General features: G+C 41.7%; 1 protein-coding gene across 5 annotated transcripts in view; it reads right to left on the bottom strand.

Annotated features, from left to right (window-relative positions):
• The window catches only part of LOC134225386 (pro-interleukin-16), a 507,460-nt gene that overhangs the window by 212,598 nt on the left and 270,802 nt on the right, over positions 1-24,060 (bottom strand). Inside the window, exon 1 of one of the 5 annotated variants that reach the window (XM_062705404.1) lies at positions 8,959-9,116. The exons of 1 other annotated variant lie outside the window; for it this stretch is intronic. The gene's annotated coding sequence lies outside the window, so the exon portion shown is untranslated. Of the gene's footprint in view, positions 1-8,309; positions 8,552-8,794; positions 8,898-8,958; positions 9,117-24,060 lie in introns of those variants that run through there. 3 more of the 5 variants (XM_062705407.1, XM_062705405.1, XM_062705406.1) reach the window with 3 other exon arrangements.

Here is a 24,060-nt window from a genome sequence, read left to right as displayed (position 1 = left end):
TCTATTTTCAATATTTTCTCATAAATTTGTAGAACTTTGAAAATTGACTTTAAAGCATATTGAGGCATGCATTTAAGTTTATATTATTGATCAACATCAAAATCTTTTCGAAATCTGTTCAATAAAAAATTACAAAAAATAAACAAATACCCCATCTAAAGGCGGTCTTGGGCATTAATGGGATAACATATAATGAATATGAGAGGCAAATCTTTTGACTTTAATTATTTTCAGTACTGCAGAATTGATAAATTGATATCATTACCAATCAACTTTTAAAATCCTAGGGGGAAAAATGTATGAGAGCGAACGATATGTTGAGACAAAGTTCAACAAGATTCATCGCATCAATTATCCACATCTTCAGATTCAAATCTTTCTGTTTTTTTAATTTTTGAACATAGATATTTGAGCTTATTATCGGCTTACGGAAATCATAAAAATTACAGCAATCCAAGAACGGGATATCATATTTTTACTAACCCTGAACAACAATGCGTAGTTCCAAGAATGTTCAAGGATTTGTATTCCACTTCAAAATTGTTCAAACATTTTAGAGTAATAAAGTTGGTAGACATGGAACTGGACGAAACGTAGAAACAAGACACAGTCGGCTTACCGATTAGGGAGCTTCCTGGATCGCTGATTTACTGCAGCGGTTCTCAACCTGGGGAACATGTACCCCTGGGGGTACCTTGGCTGGTCGCTGGGGGTACCTGAGACAAACATGCGTAATAACGGATGTTGTATCAAAATTGCAAAAACACTAGTGCTAGGAACTTTTTTTCGAAGAAGCGACCGATGTTCTCTTCATTTAGCCCAGTGACCCCCAAAGTACGGCCCTCCAATCCAATCCTCCGGCCCTCCAATACACTACAAGCGGCCCATTGTATTTTTTTTCACTGCTCCGTAATAAATTGCTAGGAATTGTGCTGCTTTGAACGGTGACAATCAACTATCATGATAGCGTACTTTATGCTACGGAAATTATTAAACTCGGAATGAAATCAATATTTTCTCCATGTTCCGATGAAGAGAAGGTTTCCGAATATTCAATTGATAGGAAAGCATGAAAGCAAGGGTCGGAATGCAGATTTACTCGATTTCTATTCAACACTGCTTCGAAAACACTTTTGAAACATGCTGTCGTTATTTGCTCGACAACTTATAGCGGACAATATTCCTTAAAACAAATGTATAAGGTCATATAGTCGGAATTCTGCTAAACCGCGCCTAGCGGGTTTTAGACTGTCCTGTGATACTTTGTCCGTAAAATGAACAAAAGAAAAATGAGTTTATTTGATAAAAAATATCTCCGATTACTAATACGAATTAAGTTCAACACGGTTTGTAAATAATTACATCCGCAACACGTTGTTTTGTGCGCAAACTTGGGTGATATTTCATTGGGACTTGGTGCGGATTGGCAGAACCTCGACCATATGATTATTTGGATAAATAGCTTAGAATACTATTTGACAACTAAACCGAAAAGCTGGTGTTGCAAAAGAATTATCTGCTGGCAGGTCTAATAGAGCAGAAATAGTAGTATCGACTCATAGTCAGCTTTGGCGATTAAACCTGCAGAATTAAAGGTCCTTACTAGTATGTTTTACGAAAATATTCACAAGAGTGAAATTAGTAGTGATTCAGTTTCATTCCAAATTTTCAACCACTATTCTAGTTTGAATATGGAGCAAAAGCGGGAATTTCTCCGAGAATTCCTTCGTGAATTTCTCCGGGAGTTCTTCCAAGAATTCCTCTGAGATTTCCTCCAGGAATTCCTTCGTGAATTTCCTGAAAACTCCTCCGGAAATTGTTCCAGGAATTCCTCCAGGAGTTTTTCCGGGATTTTCTCCTGGAATTCCTCCAGCACTTCCAGGGAATTCCTCCAAAAATTTGGTATTCCTTCGGGAATTCCTCTGGTAATTCTTTCGGAAATTCCTCTAGAAATTATTCCCGGAGGCATTCCCGGATAAATTCCCGAAAGATTTCCCAATGGAATTCCCGGAGGACTTTCCGAAGGAAACCCCTGAGGATTTCGCGAAGGAATTCCCGGAGGAATTTCCAAAGTAATTCCCGGAGGAATTCCCGGATAAATTCTCGGATGAATTCTCGAGGCAGTTCCCGGAGAAATTCCCCAAGGAAATCCAGGAGGAATTCCTGAAGAAAATCCGAAGGAGAGGATTTTGGTTTCCTCCAGGAATTCCATCGGGAATTCCTCCTGGAATTCCTTCGAGCATTCCTCTAGTTCCCGAAGCTATAACTTCTTCAGGAATTCCTTCGGGAATTTCCTAAATATTCTTCCGGGATATTCTTCCTCCAGGAATTCCTTCGAGCATATCCTGAAAATTCCTCCGGAAATTTTTCCAAGAATTCCACCAGGAGTTTTTTTCAGGATTTCCTCCTGGAATTCCTCCAGGACTTCCTTAAACAAATCCTCCGGAAATTACTCCAGAAAATCTTTCAAGAATGTCTTCAGGAATTCCTCCGGGAAAAACTCTAGGAAGAACTCCGCTATTTCGTCCCAAATTTCATATGAGATTTCTTTCAGAAATGCCTGCAAGAATTCTTCCGGGGATTCCTCCGGTAATTCCTTAAGGATTTCTTCCTGGAATTCCTCAAGGAGCTCCTCCAGGAATTACTTCCGAAATTCCTTCCACAATTCCTCCGAGAATTCCTCCCAGTTTCTATGGAAATTTCTCCAGGAATTGCTCGTGAAATCCTCCAGGACTTCTTTAAAGAATTTCTCCAAATACTCCTCCGGGATTTCCTTCAGGAATTCCTCAGAGATTTCCTTCGGGAATTCCTTCTGGAATTCTTTTGAGAATTTCTTAAAAATTCCTCCAGGATTTATTTCGGAAATTCTTCCAGGAATTCTTCTAAGATTTTCTCCAGGGATTTCTTCAGCAATTCTAATGGGAATTCCGCTTGGAATTTCTTCAGAAATTCCTCAAGGAATTTCTCCTGTAATTCCTCCGAGAATTTCTGCAGGAATTCCTTAGGAAACTCATTCGTGAATTTATTTGGAAATTATTCAGGAATTTCTCCGGGAATTTCTTTGGTACTGCCTGCAAAAATTCATCTGGGAATTCCTGCAGTAATATCTCCGGGAATATCTACTGGAGTTCCTCCGGGAATTCTTTCAGGAATTTCTCCGTAAACTCCTCCAGGAATTCATCCAGGATTTTTTCAGAGTTCCTCCTGGAATTTTTCTGGAAACTTCATCGGGAATTCTTTCGAGAATTCCTTCAGGATTTTTTTTTGGGAAATGGCTCCTGGAAGTTCTTCGGGAATTTTTGCGGAAGACAATGTTCACTTTTGCCTTGTGATATATTTTCGAGGCTATATTTGATCCTTTGGGCCTTGAAGGGATAAATTATTAAACGTATTTTTTCTGTATGTTGCAGAGATGAATGAATTAATTTGTTTGCTGTCTATGTTATTTATGCTTTGGTTTTTACGTTGGACATCTTTTCAATTATTTTTTATGGGGTTAAATAATAATAAAAATAATAATAATAGAAAGAATAAAACTATAGAAAAGCTTCACAATGTACGGCAATTTAATATGGTAGAGAACTTGATAAAGAACTAAAAAATCTACTTGACTACTATTCTCTTGACGATTAATCTTAATCCTACGAACACCTATTGACACTCGCAAGCATTTATTGCACTCACATGATCTTATTTCCAATTAATTCATATTTTTTACTACTTTTATGTACAGTAGATAATATACTGAAACATAGCTATCTCGTTCACTAAGTTTGGGCAATATCACGTACTAAGTTTTCTAACGAATAAAATAAGCTTCTAGTTATCAATTTCCTACGGTTCAATTTCATACTCTTTCTTTGAAGAAAAACTCCAAGAATTTTCAAAAAGTTGTTCGATGAGTTTATAGATTTTATTTGATATAACATTCATGTTCAACATGTTTTAGGCAAGGGCATACTTTTAAGTGGACCACATGCCAAGCAACTTTTATCCCTTCATCGCCGGTCGTGATGTGAGCTTTTGTCATTTGCTGACAGGGGAAGAGGTTTATTTCTCTCCGGAGTTGAAAACCTGATCGGACGTCTGTTCACCAAGAAGGTGCGATCGAGCCTCTGTTCCCCTTGTTAACCTTCCGGGACTCGCATGGTTCTGCGAGGGATTGTTAGCAAAACTAACACTAACATTGTAGCGCTGCATGAAGTATGTTGAAAGCGATCAATTTAGCAAACGTTTACCAGTGCTGTGACAACACACACGAGCAGCGATAAACAGAGATGCAGGTACTCTGCGAAAGCACTGATGACGATAAGACACTGGACATGCAGCTCAAACGCGAGAAACAGCTGCCCAAACTATGCCATCAAAGTCTACATAGGGTTTATAGGCACGCTCAGGTTGGCCAGGAGGAGGGCTTCAGAACATCTATTGGAAAGTTCAGCGGCTTTTAGTCGACGAACAAGAACAGCCCAACTGATTACGCCGATTTCAAGTACCTGGCCAATGGCAGCCCCTAGTTCCAACATGGCCTTCCGTATCGGTACACCAGAGCCGAAAAAATAGTGCACCTAAAATGAATCACAAAAAAAAAACAAAAGCTATGTATAGAAAACTTCACAAAACGTCACTTTACTTGCGGAATAATGCATCAGTGCATTATTCCGCAAGAGAAGATGCCAGTCTGTGTTTTCTCGATTGCCACGCGCCTGCTATTGCAGAATTATTCGTTTTCCTTGTCAGCTCCGTACTGTGCAAGGAATTTAAGCAGCAGAATCATTCCTTGACCGCTACTTGTCCTATCTATTTGCACAGTACTTTAGAAGTCCATAGCACCCTTAACCATGAAAAATTACTAGCTCAAACCGGGTCTCATCTCGTACTCAGCATGATCTCAATTATAATCCCAAGATTCTTAATTTTAAAAAGCCTCATCAAACTTTTAATATGGAGACAAATTGAAATCGGAGAAAAAATTCTTATTTCTCAAAAACGGACACCTAGTACATAATATTCTTTTTATAATTGTGATCAGAATTCCAAAGTATCACTCGGAATCCCAAATACTCAACATGTTTTCTAAAACTGAAAAATATCAAATTTCTGAAAGTTCTTTGTCTTTTTCGTTAGCATCACTGCACCCTCGCCTCCCCCTCCCCTTCTCAAGGCATAGCCTCATAGTTGCTCATTGTTCAATGTTCATTAGGCACTTTAATGATAAATAACTGCGTGGCTATTATTTCTGCATTTATATATCTTAAAGCTGACACGATGAAAGCTTATGGCCAAGAAAAACTTCCTAAACCAAATCTGGAACCAAACTCAGCTACCTTTATCATGGTCTTGCAGCAAAAGACTAAAATTTTCAGGAACTAATTTCATTTTCCGAAAACACCTTTATTTTCTTTGTTCACATGCCATCCACCGAAGAGCTAGATATCCAAATTTATAATGCCATATAATGTATATAAATACTTGATGTTTCGTTTCGATATATTTTTTTAAAATTTAATCGGATTGAATGATACGGTTTTACAGCATCCATTTGAGCTTTTAATTCCTTAAAAATTCCTTAAAAAATCTAGGGGGTATCTTAAGCTATGCAAAGGTCTGAAAAGGTACAACAGATGGAAAAGGTTGAGAACGGCTGATTTATTGGAAACATTGTTTCTGGTGTTGGTGACAATTCTCGCGCTATTCTTCCGAAAATTGAGTGAATTTGATTTTGGTGGTGAATGGGGCTCCCAACTGCCACGCTTTAATTGCTCTGTGATTTGCATGGTCATAGAGAAAATTCCTTGAAGTTAAGAGCTTCCTGAACTAGCGTATGGAAGCGGAATTAGACCGCGTTTTGGGCTTTCAAAAATATGTTTATTACTTTATAAAACCATTCGACAGTTGATAGTAGAGGATGTAGATCGTGAAACCATCGAGTTCGTGTTTAAAGAAAAAACCTGACCAAACTGTTGAATGAGGCATAATGGAACGAATGCGAGTTAGAGTGAAGCAGAAGGCTGCCTCCAACACCTTTTGTTGGTTCGTCAACAATTCCTGGTAGGGAAAGGCGAAAAAAAAATTGCTCAAAATCTGTGAGTATGTGAGCCCATAGGATCATCGTCTTCGACCAGATGTCACATAGACTGAACACCTAGCATTAAATGGACAGGTTATTTACACAACACCCAGTGCCTGTGGAGAATTTTCCACTTTATGAAAACTGTTCTTGTTACTAGAGCGGGAATCGAATCCAAACTCCACAGCACGCAAATGCTGTGAAGCCCACGAATCGAGTAATACGATCGGAGAATCTCGTATTTGAGGGACCGGAAGATGATATGTTCTACAGAATTCAATACTCCGCAATTTTGTTCTATTTTGCTCCCATGTGAAAAGTGGGTGTGCCCAGTACGGAAACGTAATGCGATCGATCCATGGTGCAGTATTTCCTTTTAATTTCCGTAGCTGTGCTGAGCAAGACGCCCTCCATCGAATTCCAGCTGATGACCTTAAAACGCCTCACTGCTTTGAATTCAAGGTCAGGAGTCCTGACGATGCTTTTAAAGGAGTTCTTAGTATTAATGAAACATTTTGAAACATTTAAAGTTATGAGACGAGCCAACCTTGGGCTGAAAGTCTCGTGAAAAAGACAAATAATAAATAAACAATATTTTAAGTTTTACCATAAATGGAAAAATCACATCAAAATTTTGTTTGATAAGCCATGTTTCAAGAAGCTTATGGAAAAGTTGATGATGATGATGATTCTAGCATCTATTGTAGGAAGGCACCTGCCTATACCACTGGCCATTCATCAAACTCCTGTATGAAGGGCCAAAAATGGATGAGGTGGATCCATAAGCAGAGTCACTTATGCGTAATCCACGGGATGAGTAAAAAATCTTCTTCCAGAAGAACGAAAATTGTACGAAAATAATCATACAATCAAGCCCTTGTTTCCTAGATTGACCCAATAGATGGGGAGAAGAGCCCACCATTTATCGATTTATCCACGAAATGTTAACAATATGAAGTTGGCAATCCCACAAGCTTATGATCTAAAAAAATGCTTCTATTCTAATTTGTCTTTTTGAATTTTCTGTGAAGATTGTATAATTTTCCATGAGGCCACATTTTTTTCAGTACATCTATGGAGTAAAGTAGAAGATGGTTGGCTGCGCTTTGCATAGTGAAATATTTCGGCGCAGTCCCTTATTAGGAAATGGAAGCAACAAGTCTATGTGATGGCGGGCCTTTGGTCATAATAGAAACACTCCGTTGGCTCTACGCAACTGACGAGGTACACGGTAGTGAGAATAATGTGTTCCTTGTGGATTTTAATTTTCACTCAAATAAAGCCGGGTCTAATGGGACACAAAGCTTGACAATTACACAAAACAAAAACGAAATTAAATTAAAGCACGGGAAACTTGAGATTAAAGATTAAATTAATATTTTTTAAATTCAATGAACTTGTAGGACGTACGTTCAGCTACTCTGCCGTCAACTCAAAATTTTGGATTGAAGTGAGCATCAAAATAGGATTAGACCAAGGAATTGGATCTGTTATGTATTCCAAATTCACAGATAGTTTGGATTGACCAAAGCAAATAAAATGATATCGATTGGAGAAAACTTTAACAAAAATTGACATGAAACCATCGAGATAAGGAGATTTCCGCGAAGAGGAGAATGAAAAAGTTTGTAGTAAAAAATTATATAGATAGGAAAATTAAGATATGAAGAGTCGACTTGAGGAAACTCATTTGTGAAATACCGAAAATTTGTTTTCAAAAATGCTTTGTTAGTTCCCTCGAAAATAGGAAGTGCCTAAAAGCAGTAGAAAGCGTCATTTCATTCCTCACATACCTCAAAGCCAATGCAAAAAGTCACTCGAAACGGAGTGTTTTATTCCTACCATACTATATAAAAATAATTTAATTCTCTCAATACGAATTTCAAATATTCCCAACACGATTTTCCATAATTTAATACGCTTCTAGACACACCGCGTTAACCGCTTCTGATTCTGTTGTGAGCGATTCACTCCACTTCAATTCATTTGCTCCCATCGATCCCTCTCACTTCGCCAGCTGTTCGGTCAGTTTACGATCCTACACAGAGGAGATAATCACTGCTTGCTTGCTTGCTTACAAAACCCAACGGGAAGGAAAGATGCACACAGTTGACACGACTGCAGCGGGCCGCGGCAAAGTTCACACAGTCTACGCCGCGACCGACCAGTGAGCGAGTAGTTCATAAATCTTAGGAGCAAATAGCAAATTGCAAATAATAATTAACAATTATCGTTTTACTTCGCGTCGACCATCGCACACCGCAACCAAAGACCCAACCGGTAGTCACTTCTTCTTCATGTCATCGACGGCACCTTCTTGCTGTTCAAATTTCACGCACTCGCACTGCCAGCCGCCCTGCACACCGGTGCGTCGCTTATGCGCGAATCGGTTGCGTAGTCACGCACCGCTGCACGACGGATTTGATCGCACCGTAGGCGACTGCGCGGTGCATCTCCTCTGCATAACAGTCCAAGAATACCCTCGGCAGCGGACCCCGCACCTCTATCAATTTTAGCGTATTGACGGGTGAAAGTACTGTGGCGGTGCGTTGGAGGGCGCCTCCGCCGAGTTACGCGTGATACTTTTTTTTACTCTTTTGTGTTCACCGTGTGTTGATCCAAGTCGTGCACAGGCAATCTCTTCTCAACCGCGTTGAACTCTTCCTTTTACTCGAAACTATTTACAATCTCTTTTTCATCGTTTTGTTTTTCTTCGCTTCTTACGTGGTACTTCTTCTTCTCCCACCACTTCTCTTTCGCACCGCGAACCCAAAAACCCGTACGGAATTCGCGTTCACCTGGTGTTGTTTTCTGGTCCACGAGGATCACGAAACTCGGACACTGATTACACCATAAAACAAATAAAAGCAAACCGAAAAGCCACAAACCCAAAAATATGCACTCCAATCTGATCCAAAACCAAAATCGACAGCTCAGCGACACGAACGCACGAACCTCGAAAACGTAACGAGCTTACTGTCTCACGCACGAAACAACCCGCGACCACGCAGATCAACCTACCCAAACCGGTGGATGTACTGAACTGGACTGACTGCTGCTGCACTCGGCTGCTGGTGGCGAAGCCCGCTATGAATTAAAAATAATTCTCCTGAAATGTGGTTCGCTGTTTTTTCCCATTCCATTCTCCCCTTTTTCGCTCAGTTCGCTCCATCGAACCGTGTGGCTGCGCGCTGCCGTGCCGTGTTGTTGTTATCTTTATTTATGGAAATAACACACAGCACAGCACAACCAACGCAACGCAACGGTCAGGGCTTGCATCTACATGGCAAAAAGCAGCAAGTCAGTCACGCTCTCCCTCAACGCGCTGCGAACGGACGAACGCTCTCTGCTTTGCGCATGGGGAGCTCCAACTCCGACAGCAAGCAGCAGCAGGGTTGAGTGAGACTCCGACATTCTCCATATGGAGTTCGCGCGCGCTCCTATTCGATCGACAATATTGCGATCATCCGCTCAAAGTCATGCCCAAAAACTATAGGGGAGATTTGCCAACTCAATTCGGGGATTTCGGAGGAATGCTCACTCTCTCCGGACTTGGCGATACAAAATGCGATCGTTCCTGGTAATCGGCCGTCGAGCGGCTGTTATTGCCAATACCTTCCTATACTACGGGAGAAAAGCACTGTGGGACTGATTCACGAACCAATGGTCAATGCGACTCTTATCGCACCGTCAATGTGTTATTATTAGTTGATGATGATGGATTGACGCAGCAATGAACTGACAGAAATAGTCTGATTCAAGGTAGACCTACCGAGCGAAATGGCATTATCACAAACCCATTCGATAGGCTTGATTTGATTGCGTTATGGCCAGAGATCTTGCAATATCATTTCAACTCAAGCCGAACAACAATTTGTATTCCGTACATATTTCAGCTAAGTTAAATCGAACTAAATTGAACTTATGGAGTGATTATTAATTACTTTATATTAGATTTTTTTAATTAATTAATTAGGTAGCTTTTTGTTACTTTTTGTTCAGACCGCTTTTTCATTTGTGTAAACTCACATATGATTATGTGATCATATCTTTATGTACTCAAGTAAACTAACAACGTTGTTCGCATAATTATGTAGCGCTTACATGTACATTGCACCGTCAGCAGCTATCAAAAATTGGTTATAATTATTCGAATCGATTGCCCACAATCTGCCAAACATAGGACACCTGATAGCTTTTATGAGCATTTTTGTACGTTCTACCATTCTAATGCCCGTGAATATGAGTGCGAAAGGTGTTTTTGTTTTCAAATTCGCATTCCCTCTGTTCTACCTTATTTCGCTGACTGGGCAACTGGCGTGCAGCATTATCATGTTACCTACTGTCGGTTGCCCACCAGAACGATGGCCAGTCGGTCAGCTCGAAAAAGCTGAAAATAATGTTGATATTCTGAACGTATCGTAAAAATGTACTGTAAATAACATCCTTCCTTCTTCCCTAATGGTTATGTATGTATCTCGATAGCTACATTCACACGAAACACGTTTTTATGCGAATATACATAGGTAGGTATGTTTATCCAGAAACCATGCGCCAGGTGCGAGAATTAGTTTGTTGAATTAGTTGTTGCATAGGCCTTTGCTTGGTCACAGCAGACTGCTGCTAGCAGAAGCAGTTTCGACCGTGATGCGATTTGATGGTTTTGAAATTGGATTTTTTCCCCTAATGAGTTCCCGGAAAATATTTAGCTTCAGATGGGATTTTAGTCTTCCAACGAAACGATTCGATTACGTCAAACGTTGTTGTTCGTGTGCAAAAAGAACTGACTAATCTTTACTTACCAAGTACGGACTCAATTTGTGTTTCTCCTAAAATGTATTGAACATAGTACTAACCTGCAATATGAAATAAAAAAGAACTTTAGAATATGGTGTTATCATAGAATAGCAAATAAAAGCATAATTAAATTTAAAATTATTTTGATGAGAAAACATATAGGGGAAATGACGGCTTTGGCAGGTTTTGTTCTTTTGTCAGGGGGGTTTTTGCTGACCAAATAATGAAATTTGGCCACAATATTCTTGGATATGCAAAGAATGTTTAGGCCAATTTAAAGTATAATTAGATATAGAATACCCCCTAGAACAAAACCTGCCAAAGCCGTCATTTCTCCTACAACAAAACTGACATTTATGATCATCTATAAATTCAGTGCAGTGCCTTACAGATTTGCATAATTAATTGAAGATGTTCATAATTGAAGATGCATGAAGAATTAAAAATGTTGAAAATTTAATGCCGGTCGGCGTTTGAAGAAGTTTTCAAGGAGAAAACAAAATACTATCTGTTGTTACAAACAAGTTGAAATCCACTATTTTGTGAATAAAAGAATAGTAAAATCTTAAATTTTTTAAACCCTTTCGGGCGGATGGGTTTTAGTTTGCCTGGTAAAATCACAGAGCATGAAAGCTAGGTCACCATTTTCTTCAGCAAAATTGTTCATCAGGATGTTGACTTTACAGGAAAAATATTGGAAGTCAAGTTCGACTATACCCTGAAGACCCAGATATCCGAAACCTTAGAAAGGTTTCACTTACGAAAGCATGCCAATTAATCTGAAATTTTTGAAGCATATACTGCTTTGTTTGTTAATTGAACAATAAATCAAGTTTAGTCATCCTGAACGTTACCCAGTGATGAAAATTGAGGAAGACAAGATGCTCAAGATTATCCAAAACGTTATCGAGTGCAGCTCTCGGTATCTACCAGATCAACCAAGGCGTTTGCAATGTTCCTATCGTCGGCATATACCCAAACCGGCTCGAAAAGCATATGCGCATCATCTGAACCCAATTTTACCGAAAACAAGATATTTAAGGTACTCCGAAACGTTCTTTTAAATCTTTATTCCTGTGATTTTTTATTTTAACTTTAAGTTCATCCCATGCACTCCCAAATGTTTTCGGGTTTAACCTAAGGTATCTATCGAATAAGCTAAGGTTTTTACAATGTCCTCAACATATGGCGAAGGGAAAGTGGTTACCTCCAATACATTTTCCAAATCAATATCTTCCACATAACGTACATATTCACATATGAGTTTTCATAACATTGTAAATTAACGTCCAAGTCGGGTGGTTTAATCCCCGGAAATAGGCAATTACCTTTGATTGAACTGATTGGCGTATATCCAAATTATTTTTATAAGCACAAGCGCATCATATGAAACCATTTTTTTTTTTTAAATACGAGATGTTCTAGGTACTCCAAAACATTCTCGAGTTCAGCACAAGGAATCTACCAAGACTTCTGAGGTGTCCTCATCATCGTTATACACTTAATCCGGTTCAATTATAATTTCCTTGAAAATGAGGTATCTACCAGATGCACAATGACTAAAGAGGTGATTAATTATTATTGAGCGTCTTAGGGAAAATGTTGCATAGTTAAAAGACTTAACTATTCCATGTAAATGGAATAGTGAAGGGTTTTAACTCACTAAAGAAATGTTTTTTTCATGTAATGTCCATTCGAATGTAGCCACGGACTTGGCTCTGTTGGGCCGTAGATCCACTCCATTCACGGACTTGGATGATTGGGTAGTTCAAAATTTGGATCTTGTAAGGAATTTGTAAATTCCAATGCGTTTTGAAGAACTAAAAACGTCTTTAATAATTTATATAAGTCATTATTGAAGTAATATCAGCTCTCCTAAGGATATCGGAAGATATTTCGGGAAGATTTCGGTTGCTGAGATAACAACCGGAATTATACGCATGTCCTCAAGGTGCCACATTTGCTTCAATTTATTTGTACTGTAAAAGGTCGTGATCGTCATAAGACAAAGAACAAAGCGCTTTTTTTCTATTTCAAGCGACCAAATGAAAGAATCGTGGGTTCTTTGATCAGTTTGGCATGAAAAAATGTTGTTGATCAAATATTTTTTGAGATTATTGTAGCATGCCATTCATCCTTCACGTTTCCAATTCCAGTACTGGCCAAAACAATCTTGCCTGTTTTCTCTTGTTTCGGACAGCAGAAAGATCGCGCGATCTGCCGAAATATTGTGTTCTGCATTGCGCGGGCGGTAATAGGAGTAGCCATCGAACAAGTAAGTGCAGTGCGTGTTTTAGGCTTCGGGAAAGAAATAAAATATCTATCTAGTGTTCGGTGGGTCATGCGCATGTCGCACGCGGTCAAAAAAAGCGCGTTCTTCAATAGTTTGCTGTAGCAATCGAGCAAGTGAGTACAGAGTGCTGCGCTTCCGTGCGGTCGTCCAAAACGCGAGTCTCCTCAGTTTTCATATGTCACCGGGCGTGCATGTTTTAACTTTTAATTCGTATTAGTGTTATTTCCCATCCCATAGATCGCATCACTTACCGAAGTGAATCCAGATAAATTATACTTTGCAACTAAAATGATATCCTATCCCAGCGGTTCTCAACCTGGGGTACATGTACCCCTGGGGGTACCTTCGCTGGTCCTAGGGGGTACCTCGGACAAAAATGTGTAATGGCGGACTATTATAATTACAATCGAAACTTATTAATAAAGTTTTGACAATTGTGTATTTTTCATTTCAAAACTTTGTCTTGTACATAATATGCATTATTTATTTTTATTTTTCAGACTAAGGCCGGAGTGGTCTGTGTAGTGCATAAAAGTGTTCTCCATTCAGTTCAGTCCATGGCTGCATGTCACCAACCACGAAGTCTGCGGAGGTTCCGCAAATCGTCTGTCACCTGATCGATCCATATTGCTCGCTGCGCACCTTGGCTTCTTGTTCCCGTAGGATCGTTGTCAAGAACCATTTTCACCAGATTACTACCCGTCATTCTGGCTATGTGCTCGGTCTACCGCAGTCTTTCGATATTCGCGGGGTGAACGATGGATGGTTCTCCAAACAGCTGATGCAACTCGTGATTCATTCGCCTTTTCACCATCTGCACCCCAGCTAATGAGCGTTTTGTAGATATGTAGTCAGTTTGGTAGGACGGCGAAGTCTATTCGATCGGAGCGCTTTGCTTCTCAGAAGGATTCACCCGACAGCTTGAAGGCCTCCTTTCAAGATGTATAGAAGCCTTCTTTCGAGAGGCTTTGAAGCATCCTTTCAAGATGCATGAAAATCTCTTTCAAGAGGCCTGCAAGCCTTCTTTCAAGATGCTCGGAAGCCTCGCTTTGAGATACCCGGAATCCTCTTTCCAATAGGCTCGAAAGGCTTTTAAGAAGGTCGGAAGCCTTTTTTCAAATAGCTCGGAAGATTCCTTTCAAGAGGCTCGAAAGGTTCTTTTCGAAAGGCTTGGATAACTACCTTCAAGATGCCGGAACCCTTGTTTTAAGATGCCCGGAAGTCGACTTTCAAGAGGCTCGGAAGTCGCCTTTTGAAAGAGTCGGAAGACTTCTTTCAAAAAGCTGGGATGGCTCCTTTCAAGAGGCTCGGAAGTCTCCTTTCGAGGGGCCTGGAAGCCTCGCTTTGAGAGACCCGGAATACTCAAAAGGTTCAAAAGCCTCCTTTTAAAAATGTCGGAAGTCTTCTTTCAAAAAGCTCAGAACACTCCTTTCAAGAGTCTCGGGAAGTTCTTTTTCAAAAGGCTTCAAACACTCCGGAAGCCTCTTTACAATAGACTCACAAGCTTTTGTCCAGTGGGCTCGGAAGCCTCTTTCAAGAGACCTGAAAGCCGTCTTCCAAGAAGCCCGGAAGCCAGCTTTCAAAAGGCTGGGAAGCTTCTATTCAACATGCTGGGAAGCCTCTTTTAAAGAGGCCGGAAGCCTTGTTTTAAGGTGCCCGGAAGTCTTCTTTCAAGAGGCTTGGAAGCCGCCTTTTAAAAGTGTAGGAATCCTTCTTTCATAAAACTCGGAAGCCTCCTTTCAAGAGGCTTGTAAGCCTCCTTTTACCAGGCTCGGAAGTATTTTTTAAGATGCTCGAAAACCTCATTTCAAGTTGCTCGGAAGCCTATTTTCAAGAGGCTCGGAAGCCTGCTTCCAAGAGGCTCAGAAGCCTTTCTCCAATAGGCTTGGAAGCATACTTTCAAGAGGCTCAGAAGCGTCCTTTCGAGATGCAAAGGAAGCCTCCTTTTAAGTGGCTCTAAAGCCGCCATGCAAGAGGTTCGAAAGCTATGCAGGAGGCTCAGAAGCCTTTTATCAAGGTGCGGAAGCCTACTTTTAAGAGATTCAAGGGCTTGAAATTATCCTTTCAAGAGACCTGGAAGCCTACTTTCAGGAGGGGGTACCTCAATTAATGCAATAGTTTGAAGGGGTACCTCTCAAGAAAAAGGTTGAGAATCGCTGTCCTATCTCAAGACAATCGTGGAGATGCAGAGGTATACTCGCGGGGCAGCAGGGACAGCAGGGACAGCATGGACCATGTCCAAGGGCTTGACGACCCCTCCCCAGCTGTCTGCGAGTCAGGGAGAACTGCCTAGGGCGTGGTGGGATTTAGCAGTGGGCTCTGCTAAAATCCCTCCCAAAAAACCACAAGTGCCCGTAATCAGACTCTATCAAAGCGACTGTGTGCCGCTTCAAAAGCACAAGCCCAGGGAGTGCCAATTGGCATGGGGAGTGTCCCTACTCCGGTAGGGTAGCGCGTGAGCAGCTTCGGCGGGGAGCGAGGGGTCGGGTTGGGCTGAGGCTGGCGGGGGATGGCGCGTCACCGCTATTGTCACCTCGAAGCGCAGCAGAAGTCTGAGTATGGACTGCACATGCTAAGGTAAGAGTGTCGTAGCGTAGTATCGTTGATTGGTCCCTACATACCGCTATCGACACCTCGAGGCATGGCAGTGGAGTGTTAGAGTGAGTTGTGGAGTGTACCTACTTCGGTAGGGTAGCGCGTGAGCTGCCCGGGGCGCGCGTGGGTGTTCTGGCTGTGCCTAGGCAGCACTCTCACGGCCTGTCGCCGCTATTGTCACCTCGAAGCGCAGCAGAAGTCTGAGTATGGACTGCACATGCTGAGGTAGGAGTCGAGGTACCCATCGACACCTCGAGGCATTGCAGTGGAGTGTTAGAGTGAGCACCCGAAAAAGGGTCACATGGAGCGAATGGTCTTTGGAGAAGCTGCTTCGGCGGCAGGGTAGTAGTGGGTTGTACCCACACACCTACAGTTGTGCACATGTGGTGTATGGGGAGTGTCCCTGCTTCGGCAGGGTAGCGTGTGGTCTGCTTCGGCAGTGGTGTGATTGATCTGCTCGTGCTGAGGAAGTCGTAGAGTGAGAGTGTCGTAGCGTAATAACTGTAACTCCCAGGCAGTTACCGCTATTGACACCTCGAAGCGCAGCAGAAGTCTGAGTATGGACTGCACATGCTGAGGTAGGAGTCGAGGTACCCATCGACACCTCGAGGCATGGCAGTGGAGTGTTAGAGTGAGCACCCGAAAAAGGGTCACATGGAGCGAATGGTCTTTGGAGAAGCTGCTTTGGCGGCAGGGTAGCAGTGGGTTGTACCCACACACCTACAGTTGTGCACATGTGGTGCATGAGGAGTGTCCCCATGGGAAACGATGGTGGAGCCCAAGGGAGTTTAGTCGGTATTACCGGTATGGTCGAGTCCGACACTCCAGTACACTTCCGTGTGGTAGTTTGGCAACTACAATGCACGTGTACTGGGTTAGTGTGTAAATGCATTCTCCCTTGTAAAAAAAAAAAAAAAAAAAAAAAAAAAAAAGAGGTATACTCGGTCTCTAGTAGCAACGAGAGTCGGCCTAACAATCCTTCCCTTCCTATATGACCGTAAAGACGTGGCCGGCGCCGTTATTGACTTTAGATATTTGGGCTCCCGAAACGTGTACATTGAGAATGGGTAGCTGGTCTCAAGCCCCATTCATTGTGTTCTCTGTACAATTTCACAAGTTCTAGTCAATCATGAAGGAGCAACTACGAATTGTGTGGTCATAATGCTCATGCTCATGCTCATGCTCATCCACACCCCATCGCCATTGTATATCCCACAGAATGGACCAAAACTGCGTGACTTATCCAATCTCCAGAAGGCATTCGCCAAAGTCGGCTTTGTCATTTCGGATGTGGTTATAGAACTCCCTTTCGTTGAACATTCCGATCTAGCCTCGTTGATCGATTCCCCTCCTTGTTCTGTGTTAATCGACCAATCTTCGACCGCAGTGTGGTGATGCGGTACTCTAGACGTCGCATCCATGCGGGTTTTTGTCCTTTGGGGCGAACGCGTCCATCACTCTCACCTTGCGGGCGTGTTCGCAATCCCAACTTCCATATAACAGCCACTGCAGCTGAATACACGATAAACTGCAGCTCAAGGCTCTCCACGGTTTCCATAGGACTGCGGCAAAGTATCCTGAATAAGGATGCTTACTGCACTCGTCAACCGACAGGAGCTCTGCAATTTGGGTAATCGATGCCGGGACATGAAGAACTGTGTAACTGCTGTGCCCATATGATTGGCTAGTTCGTCCTTTAATTGCTGTCGTTGCAATTTCACTGTTTGTTCTAGAGCGGCGGCTGTAATCGAATCGCGACGGTTGCTTGCGATTGATGCATCCAACCCAATAGAACTTCTTCCCGACGTATCGCTCGATCTTGCATCCTACTCTCCTAGTTCCATCTGCACTTCCCGCTTGATGTACTCTACGTCTTTTTGAGTCAGCATATAATGTGGCATAATACGTTTCTGGCGTGTGTACAACTTGTTCTGGTCAAGCTGGGGTGCAAACCGAGGGAACCTCTCATTGAATATCTCCAGCATCGCTGGTCTGCCAGACATATACGTCTCCATCCGGGTGCAAACTTACCTTCTCCACACGTTCCGTTGCCGTCGGCGGCCCACTAACATGAGTGATTGCAGCACTTCATTTCTGGGTGTGCTTTTATTTCCGGAAACTACGCGTTCTGTTAAATTATTTAAATCTTCACAGTGCTGAATAGCTAGGTTCAAGCGTTATTATTGTTGTCTTTATTTAAGAGGTTTCCAGCCCTTGGCTGGCTCATCTCTGGTAGAAAAAATAATATATCATACATCATTTATACGTTCGACCCTCCATGCATCACTGATGAAAGGACCATTAATTGACTTGTTTGATAAGACCATCAGAGTAATCGAGGACATATTTTAAGTATGGAACTAAGATAGGATGTGACAATTGAATTGCGACTGCCTTGATGTTTCCTCAGTCGGTTGCTTCCAGTGGCGCCGGGAGTGGGTGGGACAAGTAGGACATGTCCTACGCATGAAAATACCTGGGTAGGACAGTCGAAGCATTGTCCTACCCATGATTATGGCACTATGGTAAGAAAATACCAAATTTAATCAGATGTTTGATAGTTTATCAGAGGCTAAACTGACAATCGACGAGGTTTCGGGGATTGTAAGGGGGAACTCTTTTGCGATAAGCACCTCAGAATCTGTGAGGAATTCTTTCTATTCCAAAAAGTTTCAATTATGTTTTGAGATTTTCGAAGAAGTCTTGAAGTTTCTAATAGTGCTGCTCTTCCATAAAATTGTTGATTTTTTTTTGGAAGTACGTTATTATTTATGCTAGTTCAGGGAGGCTCAGAGAATTTCTGAAATTTTATAATAGTTGACAGAGCGAAAGGTGAATTAAACAAAAGTTGAATATCCAAACGAGGATATATCTAAATAGCTTAGCCTAGACTGACTATATACTTGTCAATGGTATCTTCTCCGTGACTTATCAGAACGCTACGATCCAAGTGAATAAAGGTTGAGATTTACCACCTATTCTGGATATACACGTTTCAGAGCGCTCAAATATAAATCAATAATGGCGCCAGTCAGTTGGGAAAGGCGAGATATGTTAGTGTGTAGTTTTTTATGCTACTAGAGACCGAGAATACCTCTGCCACAGATGTATAGATCAAGGATTCACTTAGAAAAGTGATGTAGTCAATGCCACATTATGTGATGTATTCTCCAGCAGACCTCCTGTCTATAAGGCAGAAGCGGTAGTCACTAGACTGCCGAGCTCATCTCCGGAAGTTAAACTAAACAAAAGATATGCAAATATGAACTAGTTTATAATGATTGTAGCACATTCGGATGTGTGACAGCAAGTCTTTGAGGAGATTTGGAGTATAGTTATGTTTAAGATTTCTAAAAACCCGTAAATAGTACTGAACACTCTGAAAAATTCTTGGACGATCAAAAGCTTTACTGGTAGACCATAGCGATGTTTCTGAAGATTGCTAAAGGTTCAAATTCCTAGAAGCTACTGATAATTGACCTTTCCCGTCAAAAGTTGCATCTCGTTTCATTGTCTCAATCGTTTCTTTGGCTTATTTAAGGTTAACTTTTCTAAGGAACCCATATTTTTTTAAGCCTCTAACAATTTCAAAAATCGAAAACAAAAGCCGAAAAAGAGTTTTTTTGTTTTTAATTTTTAAAATACTTAGAGGCGTCAAAAAATAAGGGTTCTTTGGAGAAGTTGACCTTAAATAAAATATACAATCGATTGAGCGAATAAAAAATGAAATCCATAACCACTTTTGAAAATTCATAAAGAAGAAGACATGCTTCTAGGAAATGAACTATGAACTCTGGAAGTGTAATGATTGTCTTAATAGTAAGGAGTTTTATAACTTATCCGAGGATGTCCGAAAAAATCTTTTGAAATCTGAGAGGATCTCCGGAAAGTCCTTGAAATTCAGTTTTTGTCCTACCCACGTCTCGGAACGTGACCGCGCCTCTGGTTGCTTCGACGAGGTGGTGGCCAGTGCTTCCGAATATTTTTTGCGCCCAATAATATGTGTAAAAAAATTATCTATTCTCGTTCATGCCTTCCATTATTCATAATAAAAGATGCTAAGTACCATTAGAAAAAAAAAGTTTTTATATGGAAATAGATGAGTTTTACAGTGAAATGAGTAAAAAGTTGGTTAATAATGCCTCATTGAGTGTTTTAAATTAGCATAACCCTTGAGAATCATGCATACATCAATTGCAGTCTAGCATAAATTCATTTTACCCAAAAATTCAAAAAACAAACTTTTGAATTTTGCCATAAATTTGAATTTAATTACCCAGCAACACGGCCAAGATAACAACAAGCTGCCCTTTAGAAAATGTGATACCGCCGAGTGGAGTAATCGATTGTCATTTTCACCCAATCAGCAACCGGTACGATTTTGATAGAAAATTGGTACGATTTTCAATGACTAATTGGCACATACTGTCCTAGGTATGGAATCATATGCTTCTACGAGTCGATATCTAGTCGAGCATCGGCTCATGGAGTATCCACTGTAGCTTGTGGAACCCGAGCAGCACATGTCAGGAAAAAATAGTAGCAGCAGCTTTATAGTGATTAAATCTTGTAGCCTGCTGTTCCGTCGTTTGGGAACAGCTGAAAGACTACCCGAAAGAATCAAAATCTCCAAATAATTATACGATGGGACTACTGTACCGCATTCGAGAAATAAGCGAATGGCTTATGCGTCACTTCAGTATGAGGACCATTCGCCAAGATGATTTACCCGGTGTGAGACCTAACCTCAGGTAGGTTCAGTTTGTTCCTTTAAAAAGGATAAGAAAACGGTCCGGATGTCCCCAACTTTCTTTATCCAAGTCTTATTAAAACTTCCCTCAAGCAAATGACCATAGCTAACGACTCTACCCTAATTGAAGCGGTTCAGAAGCTTTCCGTTTTCTTTCCGTTCTGGAAACAGGTTCAACCTTCATACTAACTTCACACCATTCAAATTTAAATCTAAGCGCGCGGGATGAATTCTTTCTGCACACTGAAAATCATACTTCATTTCAGCGGATAGGTGATTTATTATTCTAAGGCGTGAAAACGTGACTTAAGTCTACAATAGGGTTCACAATAGTTTTGGGTTCACAATTTATTCATTCGATCTGTTTCTATCCCTATTCCCTATCCCAGCGATTCTCAACCTTTTTCTTGAGAGGTACCCCTTCAAACTATTGCATTAATTGAGGTACCCCCTCCTGAAAGTAGGCTTCCAGGTCTCTTGAAAGGACAATTCCAAGCCCTTGAATCTCTTAAAAGTAGGCTTCCGCACCTTGATAAAAGGCTTCTGAGCCTCCTGCATAGCTTTCGAACCTCTTGCATGGCGGCTTTAGAGCCACTTAAAAGGAGGCTTCCTTTGCATCTCGAAAGGACGCTTCTGAGCCTCTTGAAAGTATGCTTCCAAGCCTATTGGAGAAAGGCTTCTGAGCCTCTTGGAAGCAGGCTTCCGAGCCTCTTGAAAAAAGGGTTCCGAGCAACTTGAAATGAGGTTTTCGAGCATCTTAAAAAATACTTCCGAGCCTGGTAAAAGGAGGCTTACAAGCCTCTTGAAAGGAGGCTTCCGAGTTTTATGAAAGAAGGATTCCTACACTTTTAAAAGGCGGCTTCCAAGCCTCTTGAAAGAAGACTTCCGGGCACCTTAAAACAAGGCTTCCGGCCTCTTTAAAAGAGGCTTCCCAGCATGTTGAATAGAAGCTTCCCAGCCTTTCGAAAGCTGGCTTCCGGGCTTTTTGGAAGACGGCTTTCAGGTCTCTTGAAAGAGGCTTCCGAGCCCACTGGACAAAAGCTTGTGAGTCTATTGTAAAGAGGCTTCCGGAGTGTTTGAAGCTTTTTGAAAAAGAACTTCCCGAGACTCTTGAAAGGAGTGTTCTGAGCTTTTTGAAAGAAGACTTCCGACATTTTTAAAAGGAGGCTTTTGAACCTTTTGAGTATTCCGGGTCTCTCAAAGCGAGGCTTCCAGGCCCCTCGAAAGGAGACTTCCGAGCCTCTTGAAAGGAGCCATCCCAGCTTTTTGAAAGAAGTCTTCCGACTCTTTCAAAAGGCGACTTCCCTCTTGAAAGTCGACTTCCGGGCATCTTAAAACAAGGGTTCCGGCATCTTGAAGGTAGTTATCCAAGCTGTAACCTTTCTTGAAGTTTACAAGGCTGAAATGCCATTTCAGGTGATTGTTTTGCCACACCATTATTGGATTATTGTTAACAGTAAATGTAAATATTCACACAAGAACATTTTTCTTATATAAACATAAATACCAATTTCCCCATCGAATTTCGCTAAATTGAATTACAATTTTATAATTGCGGTAACCGGATTGGGATTGATCATCACGCTGAATTTAAAAAAACTGAAATCTTACAGCACGGAAAAGATAGTTCATGTGCCGTCAAGTAAGAGCTCTCTCAATCTGGTGAACCAATAGCAGGTAGGGAATGTTAGAAATTCGAATATAGCAAGGACACACGATTGGGGAGACATTCAATGCTCGCAACTATCCTCGGACGGCGCCAAACTAATACCATCTAGCAATATGCCCACGAGCTGGTATCATTCGATAGATCATGCGATTGGATCCTCTGACCCTATATAAGGCCCATCGATCCACATGGAAGGTCTCTGTTAGATCCTGGATAGTGTGCCAAACGGTATTTTATTTCGGCAGTGAAAGTTTAATTTTTTCCAAACGTTATTGCCTTTGGCAAAGTGGTTTAGTTCTTAGACTATTACAGTTTGCGAATTCGTTTATAATCGCGACTGGTAAGGCTACTAGTTAGCCCCGGTTCTCCTTACCGTCAACGTAGAGACCGGTAGTTAAAGTGAGAGGTCGCAACAGGTCGAAGAGATTAAGTCGGTACAGTGATTGACCGTGAATATACCGACCTAGTGTGCATGGTGCCGCGAGTGAACTAAACCACGGTTAAATCCCTCTCAAAGACCACTATTCAGTGGTCTGCCGAAGGTCGTCCGTCAACAAACGACCCCAACGTAAAGTCCTCCAGGCGGAGGTGAAAGTAAAGCCTTCCCGAATTAGTGGAACAGTGAAGCCGAAGAACAGCATTTCCCCGGCAGTTCTAGTGCCGAAAGTTGTCTCCGGCCGGTTGTGAACCGGCGCCATTGCCAACCAAGTGGACCTCGTGGTGGCGATATCACGTGCAGCAGCATCAACGAGCTAAAGTGAGTCCGTTCCCTATTAGCATTGCCTATAAATTCCAAATAAAAATAACCTAGTATCAAAATGTTAATTTCCTTGTTCATTATTCACTTCTTATTTGCCAACTTCTTGTGTGCACCGAAAAATTAAATTTCAGTCCATTTACTTCACTGTGGTTGCAAAGTGGTACAGGTAAGTCTCCGCTAGTGCGATCGTTCGACCCTGAGATAAGGAAAAGAGGTGAGCTAGCTCGGGACGTGCGGATGTCCATGCCAAAGACGCATGGGCGTCATCGGTAGTAACAAAGCCTTTCGAAAAGAACCTTTCGAGCCTCTTGAAAGGAATCTTCCGAGCTATTTGAAAGAAGGCTTCCGACCTTCTTAAAAGCCTTTCGAGCCTATTGCAAAGAGGATTCCGGGTATCTCAAAGCGAGGCTTCCGAGTCTTTTGAAAGAAGGCTTGCAGGCCTCTTGAAAGGAGATTTTCAAGCATCTTGAAAGGATGCTTCCAAGCCTCTCGAAAGAAGGCTTCTGAACATCTTGAAAGGAGGCCTTCAAGCTGTCTGGGTGAATCCTTCCGAGAAGCAAAGCGCTCCGATCGAATAGACTTCGCCGCCCTACCAAACTGACTATCTACAAAACGCTCATTAGCTGGGGTGCAGATGGTGGAGAAGGCGAATGAACCACGAGTTGCATCAGCTGTTGGGAGAACCATCCATCGTTCACCCCGCGAATATCGGAAGACTGCGGTAGACCGAGCACGTAGCCAGAATGACGGGTAGTAATCTGGTGAAAATGGTTCTTGACAACGATCCTACGGGAACAAGAAGCCAAGGTGCGCAGCGAGCAATATGGATCGATCAGGTGACAGACGATTTGCGGAACCGCCGCAGACTTCGTGGTTGGTGACATGCAGCCATGGACTGAACTGAATGGAGAACACTTTTATGCACTACACAGACCACTCCGGCCTTAATCTGAAAAATAAAAATAAATAATGCATACTATGTACAAGACAAAGTTTTGAAATGAAAAATACACAATTGTCAAAACTTTATTAATAAGTTTCGATTGTAATTATAAAAGTCCGCCATTACACATTTTTGTCCGAGGTACCCCCTAGGACCAGTGAAGGTACCCCCAGGGGTACATGT

This window comes from Armigeres subalbatus, chromosome 3 (genome assembly GCF_024139115.2).
Source record: "Armigeres subalbatus isolate Guangzhou_Male chromosome 3, GZ_Asu_2, whole genome shotgun sequence".
Taxonomy (NCBI): Eukaryota; Metazoa; Arthropoda; class Insecta; order Diptera; family Culicidae; genus Armigeres; species Armigeres subalbatus.
The sequence above is the reverse complement of the archived record's forward strand: the minus strand, read 5'-3'. Positions and strand labels throughout refer to the sequence as shown.